Source organism: Suncus etruscus, chromosome 12, assembly GCF_024139225.1.
Source record: "Suncus etruscus isolate mSunEtr1 chromosome 12, mSunEtr1.pri.cur, whole genome shotgun sequence".
Classification (NCBI taxonomy): domain Eukaryota; kingdom Metazoa; phylum Chordata; class Mammalia; order Eulipotyphla; family Soricidae; genus Suncus; species Suncus etruscus.
In genome coordinates, this window is record NC_064859.1 from 16469449 (window position 1) to 16494076 (window position 24628).

Genomic DNA, 24628 nt, shown 5'->3' on the forward strand with positions numbered 1-24628 from the left:
ATTACAAATATGATTGTGATTAGGTTTCAGTCATGTAAAGAACACCCCCCTTCACCAGTGCAACATTCCCACCACCAATGTCCCAAATCTCCCACCTCCCTATTCTCTCCCCACCCTGCCTTTGAGACAGACTTTCTACTTCCCTAATTCATTCACATTGTTATGATAATTCTCTGTATAGTTATTTCTTAAACTGAACTCACCAGTCCTTGTGGAGAGCTTCTTGAAGTGAGCTGGAAGTTCCAGCCCTCCTCTCATTATCTCTGAGAATTGTTGCAAAAGTGACTGTTATTTTTCTTAAAACCCATAGATGAGTGAGACTATTCTGCGTCTATCTCTCTCCCTCTGAGCCTCTGTGCACATCCAGTGACACAGTCTTTCCTAGACTAGGGCGAGCAAGGCAGATGCCCTACATTTGCACCACTGCTCCAGCTCCTAGAATTAAAGAAAATCTTATAAAGTCAAAGAATCAACCTCTCCAAAGGTAAAGCAATTCTAAGTACACATGAAACAAATATATTTACCTCCAATTTATATAATTTATGTTAAAGGATTGTAGAGACAGTACAACAGGGAAGGACCTTGTTGGTAGCCCACTCAGGCTCAAAACCAGCATAACAATTTGACCCGCTAAGTCTCACCTGGAGTGACTCAACCAGGGGTGCCTTCTGGTGCCTTGAAGGTGAGGGCCCAAAAAACTAAAATAAAACAAAAATTTTAACCCTGAAAACTAATTTTGGAACTAGAGGAATTCATGAATAGTGGTAGATCTTACCAGAAGATTTTTGAAATGTCCTTGCTTCCAGGACATTCCAAATAGATTTCACATATATTGCTTAATAGAAATTGAAAATAATTTATAACAATTTATAAAAAACATGAAGATAAACCTTAAGTTTAGGCAGCTTTTGAAAATAAACATCTTTAGAATCAATTGTTTAAAGCCTTTAGGCTACAAGAAACCTTTCTGTGAATTGTTTGCATATTTTGTTTTCACAATTAAAATGCCAATGGTGTAAGCACTCTGGTTAGTATGGCAAAGTTATTCTCATTAGATTTGTATGTCAGTATTTGTTGAATTCATTTCGATGAATAGGTAAGTATCTAATTAGAGAGAATATCCATTAGACAGTAGTTCTACAGAATACAAATTTATAGCTTCTACCTTTTTCCAAATGTCATGTTTATTACAATGTGTTGTTTCAATGTCGATAACATATTATTCAGATATATCAGCATGACATATACACACGTATTTATCTATTCAACAGACAGTAAATTTTCTACTGGTTTTGCATCTGTAACGTTACTGAGGTTTTGCTTATTTGTGAAGCTATGTATCCTTCCTTCAACCTGAACTTGAGTCCAGCTGGGTGCAGTAATCTAGGTGAAGCATATATTTTATTCAATCTTGTCACAATATCTCACCACTGTCTTCTGACCTTGAGAGTTTCTTGCGACATGTCTGCTGTAAATCTTAAAGATGATCCTTTGAATGGAATTTTCCTTTATGATCTTGCTGCTTTCAATATTGTATCTTTATCTGTGGGATTTGTCATTGTGACTAGGATGTGTCTTGGGTGCTTTTCTTCCGGTCTCTTTTAGCTGGTACTCTTTGAGCATGCAGGATTTGACTGTATGTAGTCTTTAGCTCTGGGAGTTTCTCTGTGATGATGTCTTTGACTGTTGATTCTTCCTGTGGATCAACTTCCTGGGCCTCTGGGATTCCAGTTATTTTTATGTGGTTTTCGTTGAGTTTACCAAAGACTTATATTTTATCTGTTCACATTTTTTGAGTACTTTTGCATTATCTGATCATTTGCCTTAAGGTTCTTTTCCAATCTCCTTCTGCTCTATCAAGTTGTTCTGCATTTCATCTTTCAGTTCACTGATTCTGTCTTCGGCTGCTCTTACTCTTTTGGAGATGCTTTCCATTGAGGTTTTCAGTTTAGCTACCATGTTTTTCAGACCTGTTATTTTAGTTTGGAGTTTTCTGATTTCTATCTTTGTGTTCTGTTCAGCCTGAGCAATGTTTTCTTTAATTTCTGTGAGGATCTTCAATATTTCTATTCTAAACTCCTTATCTTAGAGATTAATCACATGATTGGTATTTTTTGGGTCATAAGAGTTATCGTCATTCTCTGCATGATGCTTGACTATGAGGTTTCCCCATTGTCATGCTTGTAGTTTCATAATTTCTATGTGTCATGGTGAGGTTCATTAGTTAGAAAGAGTACACAGCAGCAAAGTGAAGTGGATCTGCTGTACACCTCTGCCCCACCCTGGTTGGGCAGGTTCAAAACACCTTAGTCTCTTAGATATCCACTGGGAGGGGGGCACTCTCCAAGCAGGTGCACCTAGATATCTCTCATTGGCCATGGTGGTGGAGTCCTGCACTCAACCTGGTTGGGTGAGTCCAAGACAAATCAGTTTCTGGTTTCTTACGGAGGGGACTCTCCAGACAGGCAAGCCTAGGTACCCCTCAAAGGCGACTGTGGTGGAGCTGGGTATCCATTCTGTTGTGGTTGACTTTGGGTTTAGTGTTAAAGACTGATTATTTTTTATTTCCACTAAATTATACGACTATTTGGTCCTGGTACCATCCATTTTCCCCCTCAAATTATAAGGTGGATCAAGGTGATTCTAGTAATGTGTTTCTGTTGGAGATATAAGAAAAGATATGGGAGAAGAAAAGAAAAAACAAGCAAAAAATGTCTAGGAGGAGTTCAAGTAGGTGTTAAAATATCTATTTAGAAGAAGAAAGGGAAAAAAGAAGAAAAGTTAATAAAACAGAACGAAAAATCAAAACAAAACAAAAAACAATAAGGCAGTAACAACAAAAGGACAAAAAAGACAAAAAAGAAGAGAACAAACCAAAAACCAAATCCATCACCTACAAAGAAACAAACAAGAATAAAAAAAAATCCAAAAACAAAACAAAACACAAAAGCAAAACAAAATAAGAAACAAAAACAGTCACACAGACACACACACACACACACACACACACACACACACACACACACATACACACACACAGACCAGCAACTACTTAAAAGGTTCTTTTTTTTTTGCATATGCACAGTAAATATTGGGGAAACTAGAAAGGGGAATTCTCTTGGTCTAAGAAATACAGGCTTTCTCCAGCCTTGAAGCATACTGCCATGGGAACAACTACAGGCTTCATACATGCTCATTTTCACACCAAAGGTTTTTATGGTGCCAGGAAACTTTCTACTCAGATGTAAATGATGGCATCCTGCCTCTGTTGTTAGAGATCTTGTTATTTGCTTAGGTTATAGGATGAAGGCTAGGAAAGAGTTTTTCTTTATGGTTCTAGAAGTTCCATTCCATTACTGTTGTTGTAATCAGTCTTCTGTAATTAGTGGTCTTGGTTTTTGCTCAGTTCCTGGGACAGAGCCTAGGATATAGTCTTTCAGCCTGGTTCCAGAAGTTCTGCTCAGTTGCAGTTGTCAAAGTCAGACCTCTGGAATTAGAGATCTTAGTTTTTGAATGAATCCTAGCCTATGCTAGGGGCTCCCTCATTGGTCTCTCGATAGTTCTGTACAGTCCATGTTTGTCAAAATCAGTCTTCTGTAGATAGTGGTTTTGGTTTTTGCATAGGGCTAAGGATGACATGTCTCCTGATTGTATCATACCATTAGGTGATGAGATGAGATAGGGCAACTTTGAGGTAACAACCATTATTGAAGATATATTTTGAAATTAAATTTATTGACCAAATTAAGAGTGTGCAAGAACATGCATCAACTACAACATATGGAAGAACTCTCATCAGAATAATACCACTCCAGCACCCATACATTTTTTAGTTTTGTTTTGATTTGTTAGTTTTTTACTTTCTTTTCCTTCTCTTTTTTCTTCCACTTTTTCATTTTTACTCTTGTGGTTATTATTTAGAGATTTATTTTTATTTCTATTTGCCGGGTCCATTTTTTCTTTTTTCTTTCATTTTTCTTTTCTTTTTCTTTCTTTCTTTTTTTTGCTCTCTTCTTTCATTTTTTGGTAGTTGTCACCAATTTTTTTCTCCCTTTTTTCTTATCCTTTTTATCTCCAATGATGGTGGAATAGATACTCAATCTACAATAAGCTGTAAAGTGGAAACCAGTTGCACTAGCATTCTGGGGGTTAAAAGAGGGAGATATGGGATGCATACTGGGAACAGGGGTGAAGAGAGGACAGCACTGGTGCTGGGAATGCCCCTCATTCATTGTCACTATGTACCATAAATGATGCAGTGAACGATTTGTAATGCACTTTGGTCACAATAAAAATTTAAAAAAAGAATATTTTCTGATTTTTAGAGTGGCATTGGAAATCTCATTTTTAAACATTCCTGTGCCCAGTCATTGATTAGCTGTGATTCTAATTTTCTGATATTAGCTAATGACTAAAAATAAATTCTGCATCTGAAAATAATTTGTATTTATCTGTCATGAACTTTTCATCTTGCAACATTTTAGCTAAAATTAATTTCATTGACTTCATATATTGTAAAGAATGGTTGTAGTTTCTTCCATGTTATAAATACATTATTTTAATAATTCATATAACTTGCATGACATTTTAAATCTAAAATAAAATTATTTAGAACTTTCTATAATTTATTTTAAGTGTTTTAATGCTATAGGAAATGTAGATGAGAAAAATGTTACAATATTTTATAAAATTGACTCTGCCCCTGGATCCCGAACTCATAATCTATAGTTAAATGTTAATTTGACATCAGTACATCTAATCCAAAATTAGTGAATAAAACCATTCACACTGTTTGAAATCTTGAAAAGGTTGTCTTGAAAAATTTGCAATGCATAAGCATCTATATTTCTATTAAGTATTTTAGAAAATTACTAGGCTGAATTTTTAACTCTGTATCTTATATTTAATTTTTTCTATCTATAATTGCCATTTCTTGTCTTTTTTGATACTTTACTTAGAAAATGACTATTATTGAAAGGTTATATTTTTCTATTCCATTATTTTTTTTCAGTTATAGAATAGGTCTTTTCTTCATTACAACTGAATCTCCTTCATTTATTACCTTCAATTCAATTATCTACAAAGTTAATTCTGTATTTCACTTATTTCAGTGACAGTTGGATTTGATTAAATACAGATTTTATTTCACCTGAGATTTTCTTATTTAGTGTTATTACCTACTTTTACTCAGTAGTTTTACAGACATTTTACAATATGTTTCAACACATTAATTATTTATTTCAGCAGAAATATTCACATCATTCTCCAATGATGTATGATGGGCTTTTGTGTTCTGCAATTTTTATTTTTATTTGTTCTAAATTTTTTTCTAAATTTTTACTAATTATTGTGTTTGACTTAATGTTATAGAGAGTCAATGTCCAAGTCCATACCACTTAGCTCTTTTTGTTCCGAAATCTTGGCTAGTGTGATACTGTGTTGAGTACATATTTATGCATGTCCTTTCAGATGACAATTTCTGTGTCCTTGGAGTAGCTACATACCCATCAGTAGAATTGCAGGACATAAGAAAAGAAGTATATTATGCTTGTGGGATAACTTCAAGTTCTTTTCCAGAAGTTCAACCAGGCAAAAGTCTTTACCTAGTGAATGTGAGTTCCCTTTCACATGTTTATTAACACCTATTTTTTCTAAAGATAGATCATTCTAGCTGGTTGATGGTCTTGTTAATTTTGTTTACACATCCCTGATAACAAATAATGGAGAACACTTTTTCCTATGACTATGAACCATCTTGTGTTATTTTTTAGGAAAATGACTTTCATTAATTATCCCCATTGATGAGGTTTATTGATTTTTGCTGTTGCTGAACCTGAAGAGGGCTTTATTATATTATTTATTACCATATTTTCCAGCATATAAGATGACTTTTTACTTGCCTTTTCTTGAGGCTCTATGATACATTCCAATTAATTTAATCATGTGGGAGTCTAAGAATTTTTTCCATTGTTGATGTTTGGCAGTAGAGTGTTATGGGAGCAAGATTTATCTTTAAATAACAATCAATTTTCCATAATAATGCGATCATATGCACATTGAACATTTAAGTGCAGAGTCATTAACATACCTTTAGCTTGATAGCTCATTTTCCTAATATTTTAAGAGAATTCCTAGTATATAAGAGAATGAAAATACTTTCTTTGATATTTTTTCAGAAACACAAATCAGCAAGATGGAGAGGTTAAAGATCAGCTACCAGATGAGAACCACTATATGTGTAAGTAACTCTCCTAAGAAATGTTTTATTTTTATTATGTAGACATCCTTTCTAGAGATTCTCAACTTATGGTTATCCATATTACATAATTTTCAGAAATTTACCAAATGAAAGAATGTTGAAAGAAACAAATCAGAGATATCGAGATCTTAAGGATCATATTGAAAAACTGTGCCTATTCTATGTGCAAGTGATTTTAGTAATAGACAAATGTACAGATAACTATTTCATAGAAAAATGGATCATATTTTAAATTTTTTCTGAAGTATTATCAAATACAAAAGATACCTTATTGATATAATGATATAAAGTTGCATTTTATTTATTATTTTTAATTTAATTTAATTTAATTTTAATTTAATTATTTTTAATTCCTGACTCTGTGCTTGGGGGTCATTTGCAGCAGTGCTCAGTGGATAAGGATTGTACTAGTGATAAGTATTGAACCAATTACTCCTGCATACAAAACATATGCTCAGACCATTGACCTGTCTTTATGTCTCCAAAAACGATTTTGTTTCTATTTTTTGGTTTGGGTCACACTTGGTTGAGTACAATTTTTATCCTTGACTTTATGCTTAGGGATTACACTTTGTGGTGCTCAGGAGACCAGACAGAAGCCCAGATAAAACCAGAGTTGGCAGCAAGCCAGACAAATGCCTTAACCTCTATACTATATCCCAGTTTTAATGAGACATTTTGAATGTTTTAGTTGTTGTTTTATTTTGTAATGTTTTGTTTTGCTTTCTTTTGTTCAGTTTATGTCAGGAGGCTGGTCACAAACATCAGCGCCTGACTTTACTCTTGGTTCTCTTCTCAGAGATTAATCTTGGCCTGGGTTGGACAACCACTTCCGGTGTTAGGAAGTGAATCTAAGTCAGCTGGGGGCAAGACACACAAATTGTCCTTCATTGTGATATGTCTCTGGTTCTAAAATTATATCTTACTGATGGTTAAAATAAATCGATGCAAATAAGCAAAGACAAGTAATATGCTCATGTGCATATAGACACAAAGACACAAAGACTCTGAAAAGTGTTAGAATGGTTTTATGATGGGGACTGAAGTAAAGAATAATAGAAAAAAAAAGTAATGTGATTCACAGTATGCTCAGTTTCACTAGCTTTTTTAGGCAGAAATTGAACAGAAAGATTCAGTTTAGACCATGGATTAAATAAGTCAATTCCTTCAAAAAAGATGGAAAAGTCTCTTTTCCAAAACAGCAAAAACGAGGCAACATCTGTCACTTTTCACCTGATATTCCTATTTAGGCCCAGAAAACAGACTTAATCTTAGAACAGCTGTGTGCACAGACTGTTCTAAACTGTCTCTTTGTTGTTGTTGTTGTTTTATCTATTGTCCTTTGTTTCCTATTTACAGCTTATCAGCAAATAAGGATTTGTCTTTATTATTGCCACCATGATTATAATTATGTATCATTGTTACCAGACCCAATCAGAGATCAATCCCCTTTCCCCTAAGTCTTCAACTATTTACCAAAAGGTATAATTTTTTTTATAGCATCCAAAAGAGAGACAGGCCTGAACTGCATTCAGGAATTTGTCCAAACTTCAAACAGCTTTGTTTGTGTTCCCGGATGAACTAGGCAGATTTCAATGGGAGAAAATGCTTTTTCTTTTTAAACTTTATATTCTACTGATTGCTGTAGACTTCATACATAGGAGATCAGATGTCTATAAAATCTTGATGGAACTGATACTCAAATGAGCTACTGTTTAACTCCATTGCTTCAAGAGGGAGACACCAAGAGTGGAACTTATTCAATAGTCACTTAGTGTTTGGAATTTAGGCTAAATATTCAGCAGCAGTAGCTTTTCTTTTTATGAGAAGCTGGTCAAAGTATTGTCCAAAGTATTTTCCTAAGGAATTTTTAAAATGTTAAGGCCCTTAATATGTAGTTCTAAATTTTTATTGGCTTTAGCTTTCTGTCATTCTGAGTTTGAGGATGATCAGGTCTTTTAAAGGATTAAATTAGAAGAGAAAGAAAGGGTAGCAAATCAGGCTTTGAACACCTTGAAATTCTAATCTTTAGAAAATGTATGTAAGGAGAATCTTATTTAACTTATGTCATTTAAGTTTTAAATTACAGCTGGGGAGTGAGCAAAAAACTTTGGGAAATAAATGCTGAAAAAGTGGCTTTTTGGTGTTAGGTTGGACATTTTCTCCTGGGACTGTTAGAGAAACATTTTTATATTAAATAAAAGTAAAATAAATTTAATAAGTTCAGAGTTTTCAGGGCTTCCCTGAAAAAAAAATAAGTGAATTCTGTAATTATTTTCCTCAAACACAGTCTTTTACGTTTATCAACCTTTCAGAAAGTATGAAAGGAAAGGAATTGACTTTTGAAATTGGTTAAGAAAAATTAAAGTATATACCATTTGGGGGGGCTCCTGATATTTCTAGCATCCTAGCTAATCAAAAGCTGTTGACATTTTGGAAATCTGAGGTAGGAATATCTTAATAGTGAGTAAATGCTCCCCTGAGATAAGAATTTTGAGTTCATAAAATATTCTTCAGAATACCTAGCTCCAGGACCAAGTTGCTAAACAAGCTTATTCAGCATTCAATGTTAAAATGGTAAGAATCCCATCCTGTATACACTCAAAGGTCAGAAAATATTACTTCTCTTACAAGAAAATTTTTAGGAAAATATTTTCTAGCTATCCCCTGTTATTTTTCATTTATTTCTCTTGTAGTTTAAATAACATGGCTTTAAGAAAACCTTTTCTTTAATTTTTTCACAATAGTACAACTATTTTTTTTTTAAAAAAAAAAGAAAATTAAAAACCTGCAAATTTCTAAATTGAATCTTTAAGGTTACAGGATGTAACCTTATTTGACCATCTTACACATATTTTGTTTTTCAGAAAGAAAATAAGTTATGAAAGAAAGTTTCTTCATGGGATAAAGACAAGGAAAATGTTTAAACTTTGCACTAGCGTTGTGTTGACATTTGTACAAAATTATTTCTAATATCTGTTTTACATTTTGTCTTCTTATTTTATGTATTTTAATCTTGTTTTTTCTATATGAATACATTAATAACTGTATTTGTTTAACCAAATGAGCTATTTAGCGGTGTTAACTCCATAACATCACAATATTTTTCTTAGATTGCTACAAGACAATACTTTATGAAAATTAATACTTTACAAAAATCAGGTGACCTTTGATTTCATTGATATGTTCAAAATTTGCATTTTTCTAGAAAGTCTATGATTGTAACTTAAAATACGTTAACAAATTGTATATTAAATATTAGATACATTTTATTTATAAATATTATTATTCAGTTTAAATTTCCCTACAAATATATCATAACAGCAAAACAATAACAATTTAACTTAAAATTAAGACTAACACTTTAAAATGAAGGTAAAATTTTTTTTAACATTGGGATAGTTTCAGTATTCCTGGATATTTTATGTATAAAATGTGAAGATAAAGGAAATGTTTTGTTTTGTTTTGGTTTGGTTTTTTTTTGGGGGGGGGCACACCCACTTGACACTCAGGGGTTACTCCTGGCTATGCGCTCAGAAATCGCTCCTGGCTTGGTGGGACCATATGGGACGCCAGGGGATCAAACCGTGGTCCAGTCTGTTCTACACTAGCGCTTGCGAGGCAGACACCTTACCTCCAGGGCCACCTTCCAGGTCCCAAATAAAGAAAATGTTTTTAACATTCATTTTGATGAATATTATTAGCTTATCCCACTTATTAGCCAATAATAGTCATTTTAGGCACTGGAAAAGTATGAAAGTCAAAAGATATGTTAACAATATGGAGTAGGCTTAGAATAATGCTGGTGATTCAGTTACATTCAGTTAAGAATGAGCAGTGAATCAAAATCATAAAATACAAAGTACAAAGTCACAATTGTTTTCTGCATATTTCACTTTGCTGTCATTTGTCAACAGCCTAACCTGCAGAATCATCAAGTAGTTCCAAATGTCTCTCTTTGAAAATGACCAACTGTAATCCATATATCAGCATTAGGAGAGAAATTGTGTTTCCTCTTGGATTAACAACCTAACTTTCTTTTGGCATCTCATCAAAATGAAAGCTAACATAGCAGTGGGGATGGAAGAACAAATAAGAAAAAAATAATTGCTTGCTATATCCAATGTATAAAGAACTTTTGTGAAGTTAGACATAATCAAAGACAACCCGGGTTCTGTCCCTGACATGCCATATAGTCCCCAAACCTGCCAGGAGCCATTTCTGAGTGCAAAATCAGGAGTAACCCCTGAGTGCCACCAGTTGTGGCCCAAACTAAACAAATAAAAAAAACTAAACAAAAATATAGAGAGAGCATTCTCTGATATACATTCTAGTCACTGTTGCCTTGTTGATATTGAAGTACGAATCAAGTGGAATAAAATAAAGAGAAACTTCTGTTTAATGAAGGGAAATGAAGTTACATAGAGCTAGTGATCGGGAGGTGTTAGTTTCTGTGCAATTAATAAATAGGACTCTTGCTATGCATAAAGTATTGAACAAGAAATCACAGTATTGTAAATACTGTCTCATTCTCTCCCAAAATCCTGGGAATTCACTCCCAACTCAGAGAAATATCTGGTTCTTTTCTAAATTGCTTCTTCTTGTACCATTTGCCAAAACTTCTCTCTCTGAACAGTAGATTGAGCAATGAAAGAGCATCTGTTAGCTTCACTCAGAGACTACTATTAGTTTGCTTATATATTGAAGCTCATTGTTTTACATAGAAAAATAACAATTATCTTGTAACGTACACTATTAATAAAATGTGAAAAGAAAGAGAATTAAATCTAGTAAAATAATTTCAAATATAAAATATTTGGTTTATCATTACAAAAATACAATATGCTTAATTAATACTTTATAGGGGTTTTTTTGTTTCTGTCCTAAATTCTCAGAATATTATCTCTCTTCACTTAGTTGGATATTCATTAAATTGTGGTTCTGTATTCCATTTGATTTGATTTTGAAAATCTTTTTTTTTAAACTACATTTAAAGAATCATTCTTATCTAGCCAACACCCCACGTATTCTGAGAAAAGATAGGTATCAAATGTCTATTTTATTAAAATTTTGATTTTTCAGTTGGTGATAAGAAATTGATATATTCTTTAAGACATAAGCAAAAAATAATTCTAGTAGTTCATGGGAAATATGTTATTGATAGTATTAGTTAAAACTGGAGACATCGTTGAATAGAAAAGAAAACATCTTCTGTGTATGTTTGATCTTTGACACCAAATGTTTCCTGGTGAAATTTTGAGCACAGTCTAACCTCATCAGTTCCTTAAATGACAGAAACTCTTGGTCCTTCATCTCCTCAAATATCTTTGCTTTTTTAATTTTAATGAGATGTACAATGTTTTCCAAAATCTTTGCAAATGATTATTTTGTTACAATTACTTAATGTTTTAATGATGTTATAATTGATTTTCTTTTAATTCTTTAGTATATTTCAAGTCTCTGACAACCATTTTCCCATTATAATTATAATAATTTTCCCAGATATTTTAGTTTTACAATATTGACACAATAAACATTAACATGGTGTTTGTTTTATTACAGAATATGCATTTTGCTAATTTAATACTGACTATCAAATTACCTTCCAAATTGGCAATTCCAAATTACAATTGCAGTAGTAGTTTATTTTCTCTCACAGGTGCCAATGCTTAAAATTTTATTCTCTCTCAATCCCATTTAATAATTATATCTCATTTGCACAAAATAAAATTAGATAGAACTCATTTTATGACACTCTCATTATCAGCTAAAGATTAATTTTTATTCACAATTAGTTATTTTTAATAATGCAACATGTATTTATGAAACAAATGTTAAAATATATGCTAAACTAGGAACTAACTTAAATGCAGTCACAATAAAATGCAACAAGTGAAAATTTGATCTCATTTTTTACAATTTTAATTTCCTTGATCATTTTTATTGTGAGAGAGTTTTACAATAGAAAACACTTTTATAAATTAGGTGCTGGTATAAACAGCAAAAGAAAAGATGGCTAAAATAAAATGGCATCCTACTTCACTGAAGAAATATTTGCAACAATAATATGATAAAACACAATTAAGTACCATTACCAAAAAATATGGACTGGGGCCAGAGCTATAATATAGCAGGTAAGGTGCTTGCCTTGCACACTGTAACCCAGGATCATCTCAGGTATGATCTACCAAACTCTACTAGTAGTGAGTTAAGAACTAGAAATAAGCACTGAGTACCACCATTTGTGGCCCAGAACATACAAAAACAATTTTAAAAAGCATGGAAAAGAGCTGAAAACTTCAAAGAAGTGGTCAATGGCCATATAAAAAATGTTCTCTATCATTCAATATTGATAAAATGCTAATCAAGCAATGATATATTGCTTCTCATCATTATAATATAATAATCTTTATCAGACAATAAAGAACCAATCAACGCTAATAGCATGTGATCAAAATGCTTCTCTGTTTGTGGCACTTTTGACATCTTTAGCCTTTATGAAAAACAGTATGGAGATTTCTCTAAAATTTTTGGTGGAAATACCATATAACCCTGCAATTCCATTCTTATGAAACTGTCTAAGGAGCACACAAAACAACATTTTAAAAAAGATATACACATATGTTCATTATAGTATAGTTTCAATAGCAAAGATATGAAAATGGGTCATATTTTTAACAACACTTGAGTAGATAAGAAGCTATGGTCTAAAACATATATTTTGCTATAATGTTGAGGAACTAGAGGGTGTAAGAAGAATATGAGCAGTTGCCAGGATGTTCTCATTTATATTTGGTATATAAAGATGCAAATAAGAAATATGAGCAGGGTTTAAAGCAAACAAACCGTGAGAGACTGACAGTAGAGTGCCTTATGCCAAGGGGAAGTGAGGAGATCTGAGGTGGATCAGGAAGAAGCTATTTGCAGGGGTTGGGCACTTGCATAGTGGTGGTTGTGAAGAAACTGTTAGTCAGTACCACAAACATACTGTTCTGTAATATATGCAACTGAAATAAAAAGAATGCAGGGTAAGCCTATACTTATTGGTGTACATTTTATACATAGGGGAATGTTTTATGCACATACACATTAAGTTATTTGGAGAGAATGAAGCAGGAGGAGGGAAAGTATAATTCTCAGAAGAAAGTTGAACATGGTTTAGATTGCAAAGTATCTATAAATAGAGCAAATGCCAGCAAGAGAGTCTTGATGGTAGAGAGTGCCCTAGGTTATTAAGATAAATGTGAAGAAGTTACTAAATTAGAAATATGGAAATAATACAGAATTAAATCTGAAATCTCAGGGCAGGCTGCCCTGAAATAAACAGAAGCTTGATAAAAATATAATTGCAGTAAAATTGCTTAGCTCAAAGAATGTTAAAATGTGATGGATGAGAAATAGAACAGAGGCTAGAATCTTGCCTTGAATACAAAATCCCTCACTACCACCTATGATCCCCTGAACACCACCAGGAGTGGTCTCTGGGAACAGAGCCAGGAGTTAGGGAGTAACCCAAGACTCCTAAAATATTTTAAAAAAATAAAAAATAAGGAAATTGATGAGATATATGACAAATAGTATATTATTGAAGTTAAAATGTGGACACTGATGATAGGAACTATGTTCCCAATATATGAATTTTAGCTCAAAGAATTACTACATTTTCTGTTTCTGCTTCCTGCTTATAAACAGTACCAGTATTCACAATTCACTTCATAATTTTTGTAAGGAAAAATTTGATAAATATATTTATGATCATAGGAATGACACAGAGGGGGACTGTAAGTAACCTTAATTACAAGGAATAAACTTACTTCCTGTTTGCTTAAAGAATATTGATATAGCAGATACCATAGGTAAATATATGCTTAGGTAATTATCAACCTTCTTTAAGTGAACAAAAGGTTTGTTTAGGATACTAAGTTCAATTTATTTTCTGAAAAAGAAGAGGGAGGCTAAGTAGTTTCAGCAAATCTGACTTTAGAGTATATCATTGCAATTCTAAAACATCAGGCATTATATATTATTTTAGCAGCTTCAAAATCTAATTTGAACCCAAACAACGCAAGAATTCATTACTATACTTATTCTTTTGTTTGAATAAGGAATTTCAAGTTCTATTAGATGAGGAATTTCTTATTTTTGTGAACATGGCTAAGTCCAACAACTAGGTCTTTAGCTAGATCCAGATCTACAATACATGCCTTAGTGTATATGAAGTTGTGTCTTTTACAATGTGTTCTAGTGAATTCCATTCCCTAAATATTTGCACCAAGGTAGATAATTTCTCAAACTTCATCAATGCGAGAAGAGAAACAAAGACTAAAAAAATGTAACAAGTATTATTACACCCCAAAGGGAATTCTAAATATGACTGATCATCTATTATTATTTTAATAGTTATTTTGAAATAAATAGTATATATTTTCTTTCTAAGCAGGGTGTTTGTTTTATTGATTACATCTCATAGTGCTCAGGGCTTACTCCTACATGTGTCCTGGCAGTGCTGGAGGAGCCAGAAGCAGAGCCAGGATTCAAATTAGACTTGGCTGCATGTAAGCAAGTGCCTTCAAGACTGGACTATTTCTCTGGTCCCAGATACTTGACTTTTGAAAACTTTTTACTGAAATAACTTACCAATGGCTTTTCTTTTCTAACACATACCTTCTAAAAATAATTCTAGGAGCCCATTTTTCTGAACACATTGTCAATAGTTATTGAAAAAGAGAGAATAGCTATGAAGAAAACCCGCCAATTGCTAGCATGGTTGTGTATGTGAACATGGTTGTACAAAGCTCTGATAACCAGGAGAGCTACATTGGGTCATAGTACAACAGTCAAATTGGGCAATAGTTCAACAGAGATATATCAGGCTATAGTTCAAGAGAGTTACAATGGGCTGTTGTACAACAGTCACAGTGGGCTACAGTTCAACAGAGAAACATCAGGGCATAGTTCAACAAAATCACATTGGGTTGTAGTACAACAGAGACACACTGAGCCTTAGAACAACAACGTCTGATTAGGTTGTAGTACAACAGAGTCACATTGGTCTGTAGTACAATAATCACATTGTACAGTAGGACAAAAGTCACATTTTTACTACAATAGAGTCACATTCGCTGTAGGAAAGCAGGTACATTGAATTGTAGTACAACTTTCCAATCCTGACTGCAACTTTGACTGTTAAAACGCTTAATGGCAATGTATTTATTTGTTGAGAAATACCTAGTCTCATGCATGCACTATTACTTGGTTTATACATAACATTATGTTTGCATTTTGACCATATTCATAAATAAACAAGAATGCTAAAACTATTTACCTACTTACCCTATGATAAAAAATAAATGCAGGGAGCAAAGTAACATTACTGAACCCTCCTCGCCATGTCCTTGGCTATATTGAGAAATTGCCTAAGCTTAGCCTTTCCTTGAGACTTTTATCACGTGATTCTCTTCATGTGTCACCCACTAGTACAGAGACTATAAGCAGCACAATTTGGAGAAAATTATTCCCAGAAAGAAGATTATCTGGCTAACCTTATAAACCAGATTTCTTCTGCATATTTTTCTCTTTACAAACCACCCTTATTTCTTAGCATAGTAAAAGTGATTGTATACTATTCACAATATTCATACACAACCACTAGTAGTATCATGAGCATATTTGGATACAGAAATAAATGATACAGGCCATTCCGAAAAATAAAATTATTTTCCTTTTGGAGTTATGACTTCAAAATTTTGTCTTCAATGGTTGTGACTGTTGTACAACAGCCTAATGAGTCTATATTGCATTACAGCCATTGTAACTCTCTTAAACTATAGCCTGATGTTATCAGAGCTTTGTTTATTTCAGTAAACTAGAAATAGTTATGATATATGATGCTAATATATTAATTAAAATACTACATTTATACATATACATATATATAACTCAGGACCTATAGATTTAAAACTAGGGTTAAATTATTAATTTAACATGATCCTTTCCATTGCAATTCATGCTATTACGCAATGCAAGAATTCATGCTTTCTTAGAGCTGAGTAATATTCAGCCATAGTCCTTTTTATACTTTTAAAGAAATCTTCATATTGTTTTTCGTAGAGGCTGAACCAACTTACATCTTCACCAACAATAAATGAAGTTTCTTTATTTTTACATTCCTACTAGCACTTCTGTTTCTGTTTTTCTTTTTTTTATTAGACCATTCTCACTGGTGTGATATCTCACTGATGTTTCAATTTGCACTTCCCTGATATCAGCAATGCTAAGTATTTTTTCATTTACCAGTTGGACATCTAGTTTATTCTCTATCTCTATCTCCTTCCCTCTCTTATTTGTTCTCTCTACTCTCTATCCTCTGTTTTGAAGACATTGAGTAGTTTATATTCATACACATCATTGTCATTATCAGGACTACACTAGGTTATAATTTCTCCATGTTCCTTTGTCGCTCAGTTTCTCTGTATTTACTACAATTATTTTAATCTCCAAAAGAGAAGTTTAGTTCCATTTAGGTCACGACTTTTGACAATTTCTACTTACATATTTATTTTATTGTTCTAATTCATGCTCAATGCTTATATATACTGTGGGCTGCAATAATTGTATTTCGGTTGCATTTTAATTTTGTTACAAAGTGCATTTATTTTATTTTTTTTTAAATTATTTTTATTGAGTTCATTGTAAATTACAAGTCCTTCACAGTGTATTTCAAATGATTAGTGACAGTGAATTAGGGCAAGTTCCATCACCGGTGTTGACTTCCCTCCACCATAGTCCCCACATACATCCTAAACCTCCACCCCTAGCCCCTGAAGTGCTAGTGTAACAGGTCCACTTTGCGCTTAGCTGTTTATAGTTTGGTCTCTTAATTCAGTTGCCATTGACTTTGGCTTGAGTATTTAGATATGACCTCTTTTTTTCCCCCACTCATTGTTCCTGAGAACACTTGTCCTCAGAGCCCCAACCATTTTTTTCTCCTTTTGTTTATATAAAAAGAAATATTAGACAGAACAGAGTGATTCAAATTCTATGGTTCTATGGAAAAGTGGAAGCCCCTATCTAGAATATAAGTAAAACTAAAAGAACAAAACAGGAGAGCGAAGAGTCAGGTGTGGCTTTTTTTTTAATAAGAGCATCAAACATTGGGGCAATTAGAAAGAAAATTCGATTGGCCTAAGAGATACAGGGTGTATCTACCTATGAAATGTACTGATTCCCGGCATGTTGGTTGTCCAGACCCTATGTCTCTCTTTAAGGTCCCTGAAAAAATTCTGCTCAATTGCAGAGTCAGTTTTCTATCATTAGAGATCTTGTTTTTTTGTACAGGAAGCGCTTTCTTTTTCTATAACTTTATTTTTAAATTTAGGAATTTGCTGCTTCTTTAAATGTACCTTCTACTTTCTTCTTCAAAAGGACAGAAGCTAAAAAATATAACAGAGTATTAGTCTGAGTGCAATTCTAAAAATTATTTGGCTATCATTTTGAAACAAAACAATTAGTGCTCGCTTGGAAAGCACATATACTAAAATTGGAATGATACAGAGAAGATTAGCATGGCCCCTTCGCAAGGATGACACGCAAATTCATGAAGCATTCCATATTTAGAAAAAAAAAACAATTAAAGAATAGCAATTACTAAATTTGGAGAGCATTTTGTTTCAGTAATCCTTGCAACTAAAATGTAAGATTACGCTCTATGTCTATCTTAAGTAGAGTGAAATCTTTAAGAAAATGTAGCAATTAAACATGGTTTGTTGTAAAACTCATCAGCTTTTCATCACTGTAAACTGCTGTCTCAAAAAATTAGTTATAATATAGTAACTTTTCTCATGTTCATATTTTGATTCCTCAAACCCAACTATGAATATGTTTGTAATCTAGGTGCTTAAAGATTTATACTTAAAAATATAAAATTAAAATAGCTGCTAAAATAATAAAAAATCTTCAAGATGGCCCAAATATGTAGAATGTGATAAATTAACTTTTTGTAAAGAATAATGATTTTTTAGTGACTATGCTTCTGTTGAGCCAGGAGTATTGGGTGCATAATACAGGAATTCTAAAATAATCATTATAAAAATATAAGAAGCATTTTTCATAAGATCAACTAGAAATATTTAACCTATTCCAAGTCAAATGTTACCTGCTTATTGGTATTTTAATATTACATGTATAATTCAACTATTGGGCAGCTCAGTTTTTCTAAATTATTTAGAAATTTTGTATTGGAATAAATTTTATCATGTCTAATATAATGCTTATATTTAATGTCTTATTTTATAGTATGTATAATTAAGACTTCTAATTATTCAAATTCCTTCCTAACCATCAGTTTCCCAAATATATTTCAAGTGGCTTTTTAATGTTTATTTTAAGTTTTTTAAATTTTAAGAACCATGAATGATAATACTTTGGGTGATAGGTAACTGAAAAATTTGACTGATAAGGAGTATGATTCATTCCAGCACCAACTTATTTTCTAACTGCTTTTCATTCTATCCCACATAGGAGGGAAATCATTCTAACTTCATCCTTATATTCTATCCATGTAGCAACACATTGTATTATTTTTCTTCTGTTATAATCTGAATACTGTGTAGATTTTCTTGATAGTTTCTTGATCTAATTTTCTCCTCTTTTCCAAGTATTTTAAGTTTCTTAGAACACAAAAGCTTCTCTATACATAACAGAATTTATTTTTTGGATTTTCTCAGGTAGCAATGATTTTAATAGTGCTTAAAGTAATCTTTCTTAACACTCAGACATCAATTTTTTGAAAGTTATGACTAAATACACATTTTGATGTCTATTTAAATAATTACTATTTATTTGTTTAAGATTCATTTTACTTAGTTCTGTGCTTCATGATAAGAGTAGCCACTCTATTTCTCTGCTTTACCAATTTGTTTATCTAAAATAAAATCTCATAAAATTTAAGAGTCTGATACATAGAGAAAAATAAATACATACATTTATGCATTTATACATAGCTAGATTTTTCTGATTTTTTTTTATCTCATCCAGGTTGTCAGTTCAGGTAATCTGAATGAACTTTTGAAGAACTTTCAAATCAACAGTAATTGTTAATATAAAAAGAAAAGAACATGTCAGATATAATTTGTCCAGTTTAAGAATCAGTGAACAATTCATTCTTTTGATAAGTACTATGCTGCCAATTACTTAAGCACATACTTGAAACACTTATTAATTCTTCTAAATTCACTTGTTCTCCAAGTGGGCAATATTGCCTTCTAGAGGGTCCTAAATTTCAGGGGAATAATAGTCTTGGGTTCAATTAATTTTGTGGTAGAGATTGCTGTCAATTTTTCCTTTTCTGTCAATTTCTAGAGAAACAATAGTAAATAATTTTTTTTCTGAGAGGGGAAGTTTAAAATGTTTGTGATCCCTGAATGGTTTTAGAAAATTTATTTTGGGAAAACAGAGGCATAGTTCACAGTTTTATAATGTATATTCTGTGTGCAAAGACCCTAAGCTTGGTACTTGGAATCATAGGATCCTCTGGGTACCATGCAGCCCTACGCTCCTACTAAACTGGACCTAATCAGCAAGAGCACCGCATGCCCTAACACTAAAGTCTCCAGCAGGCACATTCAGGTCATGCATGTCTCAGGACATTTCAATATTTATGTCTTAGGACATGCAGAACCTATTTCCCCTAAGCACTACATACAAGACCCCTAAAAATTTCATCTAACAATTCTCCCCTGATAATTCCATATTTAAGTCTTTCACATGTTGATTATTAGTCATTCAGTTGACTCACCACCATTCAGACATTTTTGGCTTTTGAAAATTAAGAGGCATGTAATTAAATTTATTGATTAAAGCATATTTAGTATAACAGAATGAAAGATTGAAATAGAAAGTGTTGAAACTTTCCTATTAGAGTGTCTTTGAATATTATAGACAATGTGATTTTAAAAGTAATTAATCAACTCTCTGAATACATAAAACAGTACTGCCACCCACTCCATGGTTCATATTCAGGGGCGAAATGACTTTCTAAATTTCTTATTGAGGTCATAATCAAAATGTTATAGTGCTTTTTTTTGTTCTTCAAAAATTCTAAGATAAAGTTTCTAATTTTTTAAAATAATATCAAATGAAGTGATATTACATAATCTTATTTAATCCATGGATAATAGAGTATATGTGTTTTTGAGAGTTTTAATTTTTAGCATTTTTTATTTGCATAAACAAAATGATACCATTGGTACTCAGATACTTTTATTGGGTGGGGTCACACCCGGTGACGCTAAGGGGCTACTCCTGGCTATGCGCTCAGAAATCTCTCCTGGCTTGGGGGACCATATGGAACGCCGGGGGAACAAACCATGGTCTATCCTAGGCTAGTGCCTTGCTGCTCTGTGCCACCACTCTGGCCCCGGTACTCAGATACTTTTGAAAAAATTAATAGCATATATAATACTGATAGCAGTGTATTGAAGTTAATATAACCTATAATTAACTGGAGATAAAAATAAAAACTAAGAGCCAATTATAGATATGGAATTTGAGAGAGGGCTATAATAAATAAATAAAAGGTTTAATGATAGCAGTTCAATCATGACAAAATGCTTGAACTACTTCTTCCAGCTGTCTTTATCATAACATGTATTAATAATTCTTGATAGTCTCATGCAAGAGTTATGAAAATACTTAGAAGTTAAATAATCTCAGCTTGTACCTTGTATTACTATCAAATAGAGAATCAAGCCGCTATCACCTGTTACTGTTTCATTAAGAAGATAGTCCATGTTCTTATGGCCCCCATATGCACCAATAACGCCACGTGGCATTGTTCCTTGTTTACATCGGCACATTAAAATGGTATAAAATGGTATTAAAATACTATACATACAAATAAGTTCTTATCTAATAGAGATTCGAACACACAAATTTCGTAGTGCAATGGGGCCTTACACCCTGAACATTGATATAATGACCTGGCACAGGCCTCAGAAGAATGGGCATCCTTCATTCACCACTGAGCCAGGGAAACTATCTATGAAACATCCAAGGTCTTTTATAACAACACCTGGAAGCAATCCTCTACCAGGAAAGACCCTACCATGGCTCTGACATCGACCTACTCAAAAGAGACTTCTTTTAACACTAAGAAGACTTGACGACCTGCTTACAGGACAGGGTTCTCTGCATTGCCCTTTAATTGTGAGGTGAAACGAGAGGATGCTCTGCACCATCCTGACTGCAATATAGCATATGCAGATTCCAGGATATTTAATACAGAAACATGATACCAACAACAGAGAGTGTGTGAAAAATAAAAGTGTATTTTCACTACAGACAATGACCTGGATTGGACAAACTAGTTTGCCTGGAGCCTAGAGTTGGTCTTATGTCAGGAAACTTCAGGGGTAGGATCTCCTTGTATTTAGGCCAAGGCTTTTCCTTTCCATGTCCCTCATATTTTGGTGGGTCTATGCAAACAATAATTGCCACTCTCACACCATTTTTACTGTGCTCCTTTGACTCTAATCCTTAAGAAAAACAACCCACTTAAACTTTTGAGGTTAACTTAAACTAATATGCATGTGCATGGAAATGTTAAAAAGTACTTTGCCTTCAATGTTTAAGGAGGTACATAAGTTTTATGGCTTTAGATTGCTTTGTGTGCTGCTAAGAAATATTATGTACTACAATCTGGGGACTTGAGGGACAAAGTAATTGTACATGGGTTCTGTTTTATTTTTCTTAATGTTCTTTGGCAAAAGTTCAAAGTTAAGATATCAGCAATGGGACTACTGAGAATTCTGTTTATGGGTGATTGTCCTTCCACTGTAACTTTACCTTGTCCTCTTTCTTTGCATCTTTGTTCTCATAATTAAAAATAAAAATTAATAAAAAAGAAGATAATCTAGAGCTCAATAATGAAGGACATAGAGGATGAACTGCAGGAGAAGAGAAAGAAAACTTAAAATTGTATTTTAATATTGTCATCTGCCTAGCAATTTATTGCTTAGTCTCACAGAACTGGCCCCTAATTAGCCTTCTGAATTTACTAGCAGCTATGTAGAAAAGCAGTGCCATTGGAGAACAAAAGGAATAATTTCTTTACAGCTTCTATTTCTCTCAGGTTCACGAACCAGCCTACAATTCAAATTGTGCGTTCTTTTGATTGGTTATTATTATTAATCATTATTATTACTATATTTTGAAATAAAAAAGCATGTGCTATGTGAACAAGGCACAGGAACTCCTGATTTCTGAGGTTATTCAGAGAAAGTTGCCAGGGAAAAAAAGGTTTTCTCACTCCAGTAAAAATGTGTCAACATTATAACAAGATTTAAGGAAGGCAAAAATCTCACAAAAGTGTGAACACCGAATTATCATGCTTGTGAACTAGAAAAAGATCCAGAAAATTCTTAAAACTCATAGAACATTGAGCTCTGAATCTATAACTAGAATAGGAACTAGAAATGGCAAAAAAAAAAAAATAAAAGATTAGATTCCTCAACAGATAATACAATTTCAAGGTATTTAATGTAAAATTTATTTTATAAATATTTGGATAAAATTTTCATATGAGATACGATGTCTACGAACAAGGAGTCTGAGTGTAAAAGTAATATTTCATGTAGACTTTGATTGATAGAAACCTTAACATGATTAAGCACCTACACTCTAGGCCCTGATGTCTTATATATATTTATTTTTGTTCCTCTTGGGTGTTTGATAAGGACAACACAGGGCTGTATTTAGCTCTATGGTGTATGGTGTCATCAAGGTCATACCTGGCAGTACTGGGAATGGGTGGACATGTGGTTTTGGGGATAGAATTTCAGGCATCACATGTGAGAAATTGCTCTGCCACTTTGAGCTGCACACCCAGTCCTTCTAGTAGTTTTTTTTTTAATTTCCCCTTTAATTTTCTCAATAGTAGTATGTTCAGTCTCTCTATATTTGATTTTTTTCTGCTTTTTCTTTGTAATTCATCTCTTTTTTTACCACTGTGATCACAAAAGGTATTTGATAAAATTTCAATATTCAACATTTTTTGATATGCACATTGTGTCCCAACATGATATGTATCCTTGAGAAAGTTCTGTGTATACTTGAGAAGAATGTATACATAATTTTTTGTTAGTAAATGTCTCATGAATTTTAATTATGCCAATCTAGTCTAGTCTTGTATTTAAAACTATCATTTTCTTTTGATTTTATTTTGTTGATCGGTCCATTTTGTCACTGAGGTCATTGATGTTACCTAATAACTATGGCATGGCTGTCATCGCCTATTTTGGACAGTTAATTGCTATTTTGTATTTTCCCATGTTCATTTGGTTCAGATAAGTTAGTGAATATTAAGTATTCTTGATATGTTGGTTTTCTAATCACTATATAATACCCATCTGTGTCTCTTATTAACTGTTTGTTTTTTATTTAACTTGTAAGATTATTATATCTTTTATTTTAAGAATTAGTTTTTTTTCTTGAGGAACCATAAACACTAACACAATTTTTCTGTTGGTTGGTGAATTTAAACCATTGCTCTTTAATGTTATTACTTATCTTCAACTATTTACTGCCTTTTTGCACCTGCTTTTTTGGGGGAGTGCTTGATAATTTTGCAGCCTGTTTCTATTCTTCTATTCTATTCTATTCTATTCTATTCTATTCTATTCTATTCTATTCTATTCTATTCTATTCTATTCTATTCTATTCTATTCTATTCTATTCTATTCTACCATTTTATTAGCTATCAGTTTTTTATTCAGACACTGTGGTTTCAAGGTTAGTGATACTACAATTATTTTTTTCACAGATAAATTTGTTTGTGATTGAGTCATAATCATACAATATACAACCTACACCTGTGTTCATATCATTACCATCAATATTAACAGTTGCACTCTATTCCTCCCTGATGAGTTCTTCCCTCCTACCCATTCTATCTTGCCTCCTTATGGGGCAGGTATTTTATTTCACTAATTCAATTTCTCTCTTACAAACCCGCTCTCTTTTTTTATCTCTCTCTTTTCTTTTTTGATACCGTGGTTTGCATTATTATTAATGAAGGGGTGACATGCATGTCTCTTTCAAAGTAGATCCTTCTCTACTCAAATTGCACTCTCTGCTCTTTGTGGCAAGCTTCCTACTATCGACTGGTCCTTCTAATCCTCACCTCTATTGTCTCTGAATATCATCCCCACACTGTTTTTATTTTCCTTATATACCACGGATGAGTGAGATTATTCTAATGTTTATCCCCCCCCCCAAAACTCATTTCATTGAGCAGAATAACATCCATCTAGGTATGAACACATCGTGACTTCTGACTTCAATTTTCCTAATGGCTGCATTGTATTCCATTGT

General features: G+C 32.8%; 2 non-coding genes across 2 annotated transcripts; one reads left to right on the top strand and one right to left on the bottom strand.

Annotated features, from left to right (window-relative positions):
- The first annotated feature begins 17768 nt into the window (after nucleotides 1-17768).
- On the top strand, nucleotides 17769-17875 carry LOC126025115 (U6 spliceosomal RNA). The gene has a single exon (XR_007501161.1). It is a non-coding gene; the product is annotated as a U6 spliceosomal RNA (small nuclear RNA).
- Nucleotides 17876-22559: 4684 nt separating this feature from the next.
- Nucleotides 22560-22666, bottom strand: LOC126024926 (small nucleolar RNA U13). The gene has a single exon (XR_007501001.1). It is a non-coding gene; the product is annotated as a small nucleolar RNA U13 (small nucleolar RNA).
- Nucleotides 22667-24628: the final 1962 nt, after the last annotated feature.